At 44.7% G+C, this 12,829-nt stretch overlaps 1 protein-coding gene across 2 annotated transcripts in view; it reads right to left on the minus strand.

Annotated features, from left to right (window-relative positions):
• ZFHX3 (zinc finger homeobox 3) overlaps positions 1-12,829 on the minus strand; it is a 250,601-nt gene that overhangs the window by 114,581 nt on the left and 123,191 nt on the right. The gene's annotated exons all lie outside the window — the stretch shown is intronic.

Raw genomic sequence — 12,829 nt, forward strand, 5'->3', positions numbered from 1 at the left:
TGAAGAACCTACTTCACGGCATCACGGTGAGGAATGATGCTGGTGCACAGCTTGTAACGACCGGGAAGCACTCTGTCTTCGTGGACAGCTCGATTACTTAACATTTAGAATAATACTGCCTATTTCAGGTTGAGAAGGCATTCAGATTTTAGCTGAACTGAAGGCTGAACATATTCACTAATGAGCAGTGTCCTTCCCATAGAAACACTGAAAGCTACTCAGTCTACTGAATAAAATGACTAGCAGTACATTAGCAAGAAGCTGATGCAGGTTTAGTTACCATGAAACCAGGGTCACTGCATCCAACATCCGATAAGCAACTTCTCGAGATCACAGAAATAAACCAGAGCAGACCGAGCTGACAACTGCATTTTTAAGGAAGGACCAGGATAAAACAATTTCTTAAACCACAATTTCACCCGAATTTATAAAAAAAAATACAACTTCCACTAAAAGACATATTTTTATGATCTAGATCAGCTGTTGGCCAATTTTTTTCTGTAAACATCTGGACAGTAAACATTTTAGGCTGAGGGCCATCTGGTCTCTGTTGTCACTGCCTAACTCAGCCACCAGAGCATAAAAGCAGTGATGGACTGTGTTACAATAAAACTTTATTCATAAAAACAAGCGACTGGCTGGATTTGTCCATCTAGTAGTAGCCATGTGCTAACCTCGGATGTAAAACTTTGTGAAAGCTTTACCCAATCACTCAGAATATCAATGAAGAGAGGTGAACACACAGTCACGTGTACACACACACACTTTTTTAAGCAAAATAAGTTCCTTCCAGCTCGTCAAACCCCAGTAAGAGCCAGACATGCAAACCTGTTGTAAAAGTAAGCTGTTTCAAAGTGAAGGTCAACAGTAATTCAAGTACCATTTAACTTGGAATTATGAAGTCACTCCAGAACAATTCATCCTTGTTTTCAGACATTTGAACGTAAGAACATGTGTGTGAACGTGCTCTGCAGTTGGCAGTACCTGTTCTCAAGTTCCACATCTCAGTCTGTAACCACTGTGAACACCACCACGTGAGTAACAGTTAAGGTTATACATTTATTCAGAACTAAACAATACCTGTAACCGATTCAACTTTTAACCAACCTAATGATGGAATTACTAACGACAATAAAAAAAAAAGTAGGCAGCCTCTGTGCCCTCTAGCTGCTGAAAATAATCTGTGTTTAAAAAGCCCAGGGAGCAAAATGAAAAGGTGAAAAATCAGGTCACAATCGTCCCCGTGTATCTTCCTGCACACCACGCTTCTGTTTCCTAAGCATCTCTTGAAAGGAGAATGCCAGCAATGATCTTGACATCCAACAATGAGTAATCAGGAAGTCTGGATTTAGAGAAATAAAATATTTAAACATTCTCTCAATAACACCATCCATGTTTATCTAGCCTTGCACAGACTTCAAAGGGCTTGGTGCTTCATTAGCTCAACTGATTCTCACAACTACCTCGCGAAATAAGGGCTACACAGATGCCTTTCTTCACTGTCTCATGGACAGAGGAGAGCGCTAGGTCAGAGAAGAGAAACTGGCCGTGACTGGGGAGACTGTGGGTATGAGCTTCAAAACTCTGAGTTTTAAAAAATTCTTAACTTCAGGACTAACACATTATGATTGGTGACTCTGCTGTTCAACCAAGACTTACAGACTGTGCTTCACAGTTATCTGGGTAAGATCAGGCAGGTGTTCCCCAGCCAGCACCGGCACCCATGGAAGGATGCCTGCATGGCTCCTGTAGGCTCGGGTTTGTCTCTGCCACTTATAAATGAGAATGGGGCTTGTATGTGGGGGGCCACGCAAGCTAACCCCCAGTCTTCTCATCCTGGATCCACGGTGGTGGTGCTACACTGTGAATAACCCAATGCAAAGATCCCCCGAAAACCAATGCCTCTACTGGGGGCAGCAGACTGAAAAAACCAAAGGCGGAAAGCTAAGCTGCACCACGCTCGGGTGAGAAGGGTGTTCAGGGTGAATGTGGCTTCATGAGGGAAGCCAACTTAATTCTGCCACTGGAGTTAATATTTGTTAATTGGTAGGAAAAGGTAAAATTAATGAGGACATTAACATAGCTATTTAAAAACAGCTCCATGTTCCTCCCATTGTAACACATGGAACGATCGGGAAGTAATTGAGGGAAAAGGACACTGTCAATTCTCAATTATCTGCATGAATGAAGCGCTCAGTGACACGGATAATCCAAGTCATTTACATTTGGATTTAGAAAGTAACATCTTTTTCCCTTGGAAAACTTACCTTCCTAATTACAGCTTGCCGAATGTGATGGAGAAATCAGTTTACCTTCTCTACCAGAGAAGAAAGTTGTTGGGGAGGGTAGAGAAACTGCCGGGAATTTCAGACCTGCCATAGATAACCCAAGGCAGATTAAAAAAGAAGTATCGACAGTGGTGGTCCAATATGCTAACCATTAGCCACTTGTGATGATGTATGTCTGAATTAACTTAAATACAATGTGAAGTTCCACTTCTTAGCCACGCAGGCTGCGTGTCAAGTGCTCACAGCCACTTGTGGCTAGTGGCTGCTGTGTGGTAGCAGATATGGAACATGTCCATCATCAGGGAAAGTTTCAGAGACAGTACTGAATTCGAGGCTGAGGACCACCTCTTACTTTCCGGATCAAGTATAAAGTTGGGAGGCAGGGAGATGCTCTGCTGCCACTTTTGCAGAAAACAAAAGGGAACTGTAATTCTCGACTCTCTCAGGTAGTTTAATTTCAGGCCCGGTAATGTAGACTCTGTCCAGGGAATAGCACACACAAAAATAAGCATTCCATTCTAAGTAAAATGAGGGTTTTTAATTAACGCAGCAGAAAAACGGGTGGATAAAAGGTGAGGCAGAAGAGCCCGGTTTTGAGCAAAGTCCGGACATCGGCCCCTGCACGCAGTGTGGCCACAGGGCTGAAGGTAAACAGGGGGGAGCTGGCACCCCCGAGGGGCCCACCCGGGGAGGTGGCCGCTCAGGTGCCGCTCGGGAGCCGTGTCGGGCCTGGTGTCACTTCACATCCTCATTAATTATCTTGAAAGGAGAGGGTTAGTAAACAGCAAGTTAATTAAATTCTCAGATGATGCTAATTCGGGAGGCTTTCTCAAGACTGGCAAGGGCAGAGGCAATATAAATGGAACCTGGATGGGTTAGAAGTCGGAGTGGAAAATAAAATTAAGCACTGGTTAAACAAATGCCGCTTTAAATAAATCTTTTGGAAGAGCCAAAATGTGCCCGAAAAGGAATCTGGAAAATAGTTGTACTAAAATGAAAAGGTTTCCAACAGTCTAAGGCACATAAGCAGAATGGGAGCTTTTTTTTTTTTTAAGGCTTTTTTACGATTTTTAATGCAAATGTTTACATGCCCTTGGGCTTCCCTCATGGCTCAGTTGGTAAGGAATCTGCTTGCAATGCGGGAGACGTGGGTTTGATCCCTGGGTTGAGAAGATGCCCCGGAGAAGGGAACAGCTATCCACTCCAGTATTCTGGCCCGAAGAATTCCATGGACTGTACAGTACATGGGGTCACAAAGAGTGGGACACGACTGAGTGACTTTGACTCGACTTTACGTGCCCTTAGGAGGAGGTCTATAGGAGGAGCACTCCTGTTCACTGTCACTGCCCTTGAGAGCCACGGAAACAGAGAACAAGACGCAGTGCGGGGCCTTCCGCTCTTCATGTTCTTTAAAACTCAAGACATTTTTCAAACAAACAGGTAGGATGAGTTGGGTTTTTTAAACTTGTTTGTTTGTTTTTTTTACTTCTTAGTTTGAAATAATTTTAGATGTACAGAAGAACAGCAGAGATGTGGTACAGAGTTCCCACGTGTTCTCACCCAGCCTCTCCTGCTGTTAATGTTTTGCGTCTTAACATCTGGGACATTTGTCAAAACCAAGAACCAGACGTGGGCACAAAGCTGTTACTGAAGAACAGACTTTGCACATTTATGGTATTTTCCACTCATGCCCTTTCTCTGTGCCAGGATCCAAAGCAGGATGCCACCCAGCCTTTAGATGTTACGTCTCCAATCCATCCCGGTTCCTCCCTATGTCTGGTGACTTCATCACTTTTGGACAGAACTGATCAGGTGTCTGTAGAGCGTCCCTCGATTCTGATTGGTCAGATGTTTTCTCACAGTTTGACTGAGGTTACTGCATCACTTCCGGGGAGCATGACGTCAACATGACTGACTAATCACCGGTCAGGTTAACTTTCATCACTCTGAGAAGGTGGTCGTGTCAGGCTGCCCCACTGGCAAGTTAATCTCTTTTCCTTCCCATGCTCGATTCATCAGAAGTAAGTCACTAAATCCAGCCCACGGTCAAGAGGAAGGGAATGAAGCTCCACCTTCTGGCTACTATGCTGTTAAATAAAATTTAAACATTTTCTAAAAGAGACAACCTTCTCTTCATTTAAAAAGAAGTATCTAAGGACGATGTCTATTTAGAAAGTTAGAATTGTTGCCTTTCTTTCGAATACTTAGATTCTCAACATCAGAGATGAATGCACGCCCACAGCTGCAGAGCCCTCACTCTGTGCCAGGCAATGTCCTGCCCACTTAGACATACTAACTCATTTAATCCTTAAAACAGCCTGATGAAAGTGGGGCTTTGACATTATATTAATCGACTCCAAGTGACAAGTGGGGAGAAGTAGCACAAAGGTGGCACAATCGCTTGCTCATGGAACACAGTTATTAAATGGTGGGGCGGGATTTGAACTCAAGCCTCCTGGCTCTAGAGGTCATGCAGTCTAGAGAGCTCTCTGTAATCCTGCTTCTCAACATACAGTTCCACAAGTTCAGGACAGTCAAATGCATAGCAAAGTGTAATTCACAAAGAAGAGTGACCTGGGGCAGGATGTCTAGACCCAATGAGAGAGAGAAGCAGTCACAGTGGCTCCCGAGGATCCGCACTGCAGGGCTCAGTGGCCCAACAAAACCGAGATGCTCCGGGCGGGAAGAGGTCAGGGTTTCAACAGAAGACAGTCCTCCTCTACCTTCAGAGTGAGGCAGGGAACGCCAGACACCTGAGCAGGTCAAAGGAACTCTCTCGGTCCCCAGGTACAGAAGATGCTCAAAATTCACGGACCACAGTGCTTACCGACACCCCAGCCCATCTGTCACAGAGACCAGCTTGGAACTGCCTCTTCCCAACCACGTTCACTTTTCCTCCTCTTCTGAGGGTTCACTGTGACACCCTCAGAAGACACTTCTGGAGTCAGAAACAGAGCACAAAGGTCAGGGGCTGGAGCAAGTCTGTCTGTCTGGGGGCAGAGAGGATGCCAGCTCACAAAGAGCCAGCCACCCAGATGTGTGGTGGGTGGGTGGGGAGGGAGACACTTGGGCCCATGACCTGCCTGATCTACAACATGGGCTTGTTTAATCCCAACTGTTAATGATGTGATATCCGGACACCAGAAAGAAAATAGGGAAATGCACTGCTTCTAGAAAAACAAGAAAGGAACCAGGAATGTGTGGACAGCTACCTCTCTCCCCTGATCGCCCACTTTACTCAAATTCCCACACTGATCTTTATCATTACCCTTCATCACAGAGAAAAACGATGAAGTGAGCAGGGAACAATTCCTTTTCCCCCTTGCTGGGTGCCCACCCCACACCACTGCCTTCTCTAAATATCCCCTTCATTTCTTCTCCATCTAACTCTCGCTTGTACTGTTCTCCAACAGATTCACCTGCAAAAATTTGCCTTTAAGATTGACACTAACATAGAACCACATCAATTCTAACACCACCCTTATCCCATCTCACACATGGACAGACAGCAGATCTTTCATCAACACCTAGAAGCACAGAACAGGGAAGAGAAGGTGCCACCCCTGATGGCTGTCTAAGTGTAGGTTTTCCAGATCAGCGTGGTCGGCCTCAGTTTAAACATATCCATCAAGCTAGATCTTAAGGGGAAAACAGAACACCTCCTCTCAAGATGGAGTCTCACTGTGCATTTTAAAAGCATGTGTACACATTTTATTCAATGCAGAAGAGTGTTAACAGCAGATATCTGAGTGCTTACTATGTGCCAGGCCATGGTTCTCAGGGCTGTTCTAAAATAAAACAGATATATCACCAACCACCCTAGAGGGAACTGTGTAACATTTCAATGTATTCTTTCTCATGCATTTCAATGCTTTACTTTGGTTGGAAAAAATAAAATCGTATTCAAGAGGGGCACATTTCCCGATTTTTAACGGCCCCCAAATCTAAAACTTATGGACTGGAGCATGATGTTGGCAAACATCTAAAGTCACTTAAGCAGATGTTTGTAAGCACTTAGAAAAGTAGTGAATCATGAGAAGTAAACATATATTCACCAAGTAGAGAACAAGAAGCTAACATCTTTCTTTCCTTGACTTTCTGCTTTATCTTCCCCTCAAGTAATGTCACTACTGCTCTTATTACTAACACTGAACTGGTGGATCATCAGAAATTAATGACATCTGATATGTCTCTCATGATATCCTTGTGAAAAATCTGGAAACAGGGTGATCTGATTCTAGCATGGTAAGGTGTCTCTGTGCTTAGGAATGTGGCAGAAAGGACACTGATCATGAATGAAAGCCCACCTGGAGAAAAATGTCTACAGGCAATCACAGTGACCTCAGTGGACCGCTCTCATCTAACATTTCCAATAGGATCTGAATAGAGACAGGGGTTCTGCCCATCAACACTCCCCTCCCCCCGGCAACCACACGGAGTCTAAAAGTCACAGAGAACAGTAAGCAGGTGAAATTTAGACACTTTGAAAAGATGACTGATGAGAATGACAACACCTTAATACCAGGCAGTATTTAGTTACACAACTAAAGTAACTAAATAAAATAGTTCGGTATGGGTCCCAGTCAAGGCAAATTAATGAAACAAGAGAAAGTGTAGAAACAGATCCAAATAAGAATTTAGTGTGTGATATGGTGGCACGTATAAGTGCAGAAGGAAAGGATGGGTGGGTTGCTTCATAAGTGGGGCTGGGAAGATAACTAACTGAGAAAAAAATAAACATGGAGGAATCCTTGCCTCGTGACATATACCAAAATAAACTCCAGATGGATGACCAAGTTTAGTGTCAAAACACCATGGAAGAACTAACAGCAAATGTTTACATGAACATGGTGTGGGCAGGGGAAAGGGATTTATAACCTTCACAGAGGTAAAGGAAGCAGAAATGAAAAGACTTCAGTATATAAAAATCTCTAACTTGGGAATCTCAAACATATCAACAGTAAAAGACAATGATGAATTAGCATGGGGGGTGGAATGAAATCATAATGGAGAACAAACACATGTTTATTTAGCTTTTTTTTATACAGAAAGAGCTCTTCTAATTTGTTTATTTACGTTATACCCTTGCCAAAATATTATTTACAATAGTGAGATACTAGAAACAATATGAATGTTAAGTGGAGGAGTAGCTGAATAAATCGTGGCATCTTCCTATGGCAGTGCCTCATCCAGTTGTTAAAAATCATGTAGTATAACCATATTTAATGACATAAAAAAAAAACAAACATTGCAAAGTTAAAAGCCAGTTACAAGATAGAGTATCATTCAAATTCTACAAAATAATAATATCCCACCTGTACAGAAAAAGCTAAAATTATGTATGCCAAAGTGCTTAAAATTAAAACTGTCTTCGGGTGGTGAGATTAGGGGTTTTTCTCTTTAGTGCTTCTCTGCATTTCTAGAAGTGAAAAAAAAAATAGACAAGAAATACTTTTGAACTCAAAAATAAGAGTGAAAAAATATCTATAGAAGAGGATGACTTTACGGTCACATTTCCAGATATTATACACGTGGAATGGTGACCAACAGGGCTGAGAAACAGAATCGAGAGGATGAAGGAAAACAGCCTAAATGTCAAGTCTTGTCCTCAGGTCTGGAGGACAGGGAGGCCTGGTAACTGTCAGCTCCATAAAAATAAAAACAGCAGTACAACCTGCTCCTTTCAGGAGACCCCACGTTCCATAGAAGCCAAGGATTTGATGTGGCTCCTTAAGAAAAAGATAGAAAGTTAATGATTCAGTATCTCTATCAAGGAAGGAGACTCTGTAACCATCCAGTGAGGTTTCACCAAGAAGACATCCCATAATAAGTCTTGTCACCCTGGAGATGCGTCCACAAGCAAACACGTCAGAGGCAGGTGACGGGGATGATAAAGAGCTTGGAAACCACTTCATGGGAAAAATTAGAAACATCAGAGATGTGTACTCAGTGGAACGGAGAAGGAACACACATGGGGCCAAGGGACGAAATGAGGTGGGAGCACAGAGCTCCATAAAAACGGTGGCACCTTCATGCTGGGGTTCCCTGTGCACCTACTGAAAAACAAGTGGTGGAAAAATACTCAGTGGTGCAAGAGAAAGCAGATATGGCTAAGTCTGACAGCAGCCTGTTATGAGATGCACACAGTCATCATTTACAGTTGGTTACTATGATAAATAGCATCAGCAGGAAGATGTTCCTCTTTTGGGAGAGAGGAACAGGAAACAACTGCCTCTCCCCTTGCAGGTAACAGAGTAGACAGTATCTTAACAGAGAGGAGTCTAACAATTAGAGATGGCCCCTAGAGTCCTGCATGTAAAGAAAGTGGAAATATTCAGAGATCTCGATGATCATTGGTTAGGGGTATCTCTATAGGACATTCCTTCATCAGAGTCAGTACTTCCTAAATGCCCTTCAAAGACCCAGGAGCTTGTTAGAAACACAGATCCCCTGTATTAATATTTTTCCAACTCAGACTCAAAGACTCAAACTCATGGGCAAAACTGAAATTATACTTGAAAGGATTCACCAGCTGATTCTGATGCACAATCAGGTTCATAAACCCTTGGTAAGGTGAAATCTTTAATACGTTTTAAGAAATATCTGGGGTTTTTTGAAGGCAATATATTGAAAGAAACAAACAAACAAAAAATCACCAAATTCTGTCATTAAGATGAATCCTTCCCTGGTGGTTCAAATGGTGAAGAATCCACCTGCAGTGCAGGAGACCTGGGTTCGATCTCTGGGTTGGGAGAGGAGAGGAGAATGGCAACCCACTCCAGTATTCTGGCTTGGAGAATCTCATGAATGGAGGAGCCTGCCTGGCTACAGTCCATGGGGTCACAAAGAGTCAGGCACAATTGAGCAACTTTCACTTTCACTTTTAGCCAATATCCATCTAAACATCTCTAATCTACATGCAGAATACTTCACAATTTCACATAAATGAAATAAGCTATATATGTAGCATTTTTATACTATGTTGAGATCATCTTTCCAACTAAAGATACATACACACCATCATTTTTAACAGCTGCATAATAATCCACAAGCAAGGACTTACAATAATGATTTTATACAGTCCAAATGACCAGTTTACCAACTTAAAAAAAAAAGAAAACCTGACATAAGCAATGGCATAATGAGGAGCATTTCAAAAGCATATCAACAACCAGAAGTCAGAGTGCCTTCATCAGAGACCTAAGGCCACTACACATCGGCAGAAAATTACACTCTTCTGCATGCTCACCAACAGGACACACGGGCCCCTGGGTCCCCTCACAAATAGGAAGATGATAAACATTTAGAGGGAAAACAGCCAGTCTGTGTGGAACCTGCAGACCAGCTTCCCCAAGTGGAAGAAGACAACATTGTAAGATTTTAAAGCAAACCCATCGAAGATCAGAAGAAAACCTCCCTGCAGAATGCATGGACACTCTTCGCCTCTGACTCCAGGGCCGAGGTCTCAGTTACAGAGCCGGTCCTCTCCTCCTGCCCCAGTGCCCAGCACAGGGCGACAACTGGCAGAGCGTCTGGGAGATGTGGCCGCCAGGGACTTGCACAAGCCCTTCACAGAAATGTGACAGTGACTTCCCTCCAGGACTCCGTGGCCCAAACTCCTCCAGCTTCCCTTTCCTTTGGAAGGCACAAGGAGCCGGAAATACAGGGGGCTCTTGCAAGAGACAATGAGGCAGTAGAGAGGGGGAGACAGGGCTGAGAGGGGCTGGGCTGCTCAGGTGTGGCCTGAGAAAGGCCTTAGAAAAATCATTAGAGGGGATCTCACTGTCATTTGGATTTAGGGCCACCCTTGCTCCCTGATAAAGCATCTGAATACCAAGGAGACAGGCATGACAGAGATGGGGGACATGGCCTGGCCTCTGCTGGATGCTTCTATGCTACAAAGGCCACCACGTGCAGAAAGAAGGTGAAGCATCTGGAAGGAAAGGACCAGGGCAGAGAGGGGCCATGTATCCAGACTGGCTCTCACGTGCTGTGATGCGTGCTGATTCCAGGCCCTGGGAAGCTGGATAAGGCCTTGTCCTAAGGAAGAAGATGGGTCTCCGCCGGTCTCCTAGCAACACTTGCCGGCAGCAGGCAGTGTCCAGGAGAAAAGTAAAATGGCCATAGGCACAGATGCGAAACTGAAGCAGGCCTAGCTCCCAGTTAGGCACAGGGAGACTCAGGGTCCCTAGCCCCCAAACCAAGCTTCGCCAAAAGGCATTTTGGGGCCCCAGCAACTGAGGTGGTCTTACTTCCTTCTCCTCGGCCCTGCGGCGTCTGCAGAACTCCGCCACACCTGCTGTTTCATGCCTGCCACCCCGGAATAGAAAGGCCGGATTTCCTCTTCACATGTCAGGGGAAGTGCATGCCCCATTGTCCTGAGAACTTTAATCCCAGGCAGTGATGCCCAAGACACCCACGTCTTGATTCTTCTCTTTGCATCCCAATTCTTCCCTCTGCAGTTATTTTGACAAGCTTGCTCCACTTGGCGACCCCTCTGCTAAACAGGCTGAGCTCCCATCATCTCCCAACCATGGCACCAGCTCAGGCCCATCCGTGCTAGAGGACCTTGCCTCTGGCCACTGTCAACTGTTCCTTCTATCAGCCTAAGTTCACCACGTTCTACTTAATCCAACATGCCGATGATAGCCAAGTGGGAGACATGACGACTGAAATGAGGACAAACCTAACTCTATAGCACGTACAGGAATGGGACAATGTGGAGACCAGCCCCCTTGAGTCACAGCGATGAGGTCCACCGGGTCACCACCTTGAACCCGGGGATTGGAGTCAAGGTGAGAGGCCGATGAGCACGGGTGCAGCCAAGCACATTTTGCGGCGCTTGCGGCCACAATGCACTGTTGCCCCAGATGTTTTCCCATTGCCTGGTTTTTGTCTGTGAAACTGCTTTCTGTGATTAGATACAAATCGTAAGAAATTTGCTTTCAATTGCTATGTGCTGTACCATTTTTGGAACTCCTTCACATTTATCAAATTTATCACATTTATCCAATCCTAATAACTGGGAGGCAAATGAGCCCATTTTACAGATGCTATTAAGGCACCTGTGCAGGGTCTGAGGCTGGAACAGGTCATTTTTGTTGTCGTTTAATCACTCAGTGGTGTCCAACTCTTTGCAACCCCATGCACTGTGGCCCACCAGGCTCCTCCGTCTATGGGATGTAGCAGGCAAGAATACTGGAGTGGACTGCCATCTCCTTCTTCATGGGATCATCTCAATCCAGGGATCAAACCTGCATCTCTTGCATCTCCTGCAGTAACAGGTGGATTCTTGTGCATGTCAGAACTAAGAACAAAACAGAGTCACACTCGTCAGTCTAGTTCCCTGCTCTGTCCATACCAAGCCAGTCAGATATGAGTATATGGTGAAGACACTATAAGGACTGATTGATTTAGGAGTACCTAAGGTACCATATTGTACATAAAAATTACAGCAAATATATACACGTATGTGTTTATATGCATATCTATTTACATATTAAATACATATACATAAACGGCACCTATCATCTATCCATTCATCCGGGTATCAGGGACATAAGGGATATACCTGTAACCCTGATACAGGCAAACCCCTTGTTCCATTTATGAAATCAGGTATTGCATTCATGATTTTCCAGGGTCTCCAGGTCCAGGGCCCTGATTCAGGCCAGGCAGTCAGTCTCCAGGGTCGTTTTAGACGCGCAATGGAAAGAAGCACCAACACCCCCAGGAGTGAACATTATCCCTCTGCCAGCAGTGCTGTGCCCCAGATCTCTGTCCTGACCTCATCAATCTCAGGTCCCTTCTCCCTGGCAGTAGATGAAGTGGGAGCTAATGAAAAAGCACCACTAAGAAAATGCCAATACTCATTCCACATCAACATCAACAGTTGACCATTTTTATCCTCCTTTGAGCAGCCTCGTCCTTCCCAGAGTGCCTCCCAGGGAGGTTCATGTCGGTATATTCCCTGTAACGCCTGCCTCACAGTGCTATTACTCAGGAAGCGTCATAATAATAATTACCCCGATGGCAAATTCACAAGTGGGTTAGTCATCGGCGCTGACAGGGCTGGCTCGCACTTGCCCTGGGCTCTCAAGTTCAGCCACAAGAGTGTTCTGAAACAGACTGTTCATTCTTCTGGTGGTGATTTTTTTTTCTCCTTTAGAATTGGTTTCAATAGGTTAAACCCCTTGGAACCACAGAAGACGATTTTCAACTCAGTAGCGCATAACCAAAACTAGAATGACTTTAGATGTGACTGTACTCTACACAACACTTCAACCCAAGGCGTCTTTTTGTGGAGGCACCTCTAAAGCCACACGGCAGGAGCTTCCTCGGAGCGTTTCAAGAAAATTACCTCTGCCTTCCCACGGCGGTAGTCACTGCTGGGAAAACTATGGCAGAGGTAAGCACCGAACGGCTCCTAACCAATCACTTGCTTCCTCCCTGACTCTGTTCCCTCCTCGAGAAGCAAACAGTCGCCATTGGCTGATGGGTTTTGCCGTAAGTTGTTTCAAGTTGTAAGTTGTTTCTCGTCA

The sequence above is a fragment of the Cervus canadensis genome, chromosome 18 (assembly GCF_019320065.1).
Source record: "Cervus canadensis isolate Bull #8, Minnesota chromosome 18, ASM1932006v1, whole genome shotgun sequence".
Lineage (NCBI taxonomy): Eukaryota > Metazoa > Chordata > Mammalia > Artiodactyla > Cervidae > Cervus > Cervus canadensis.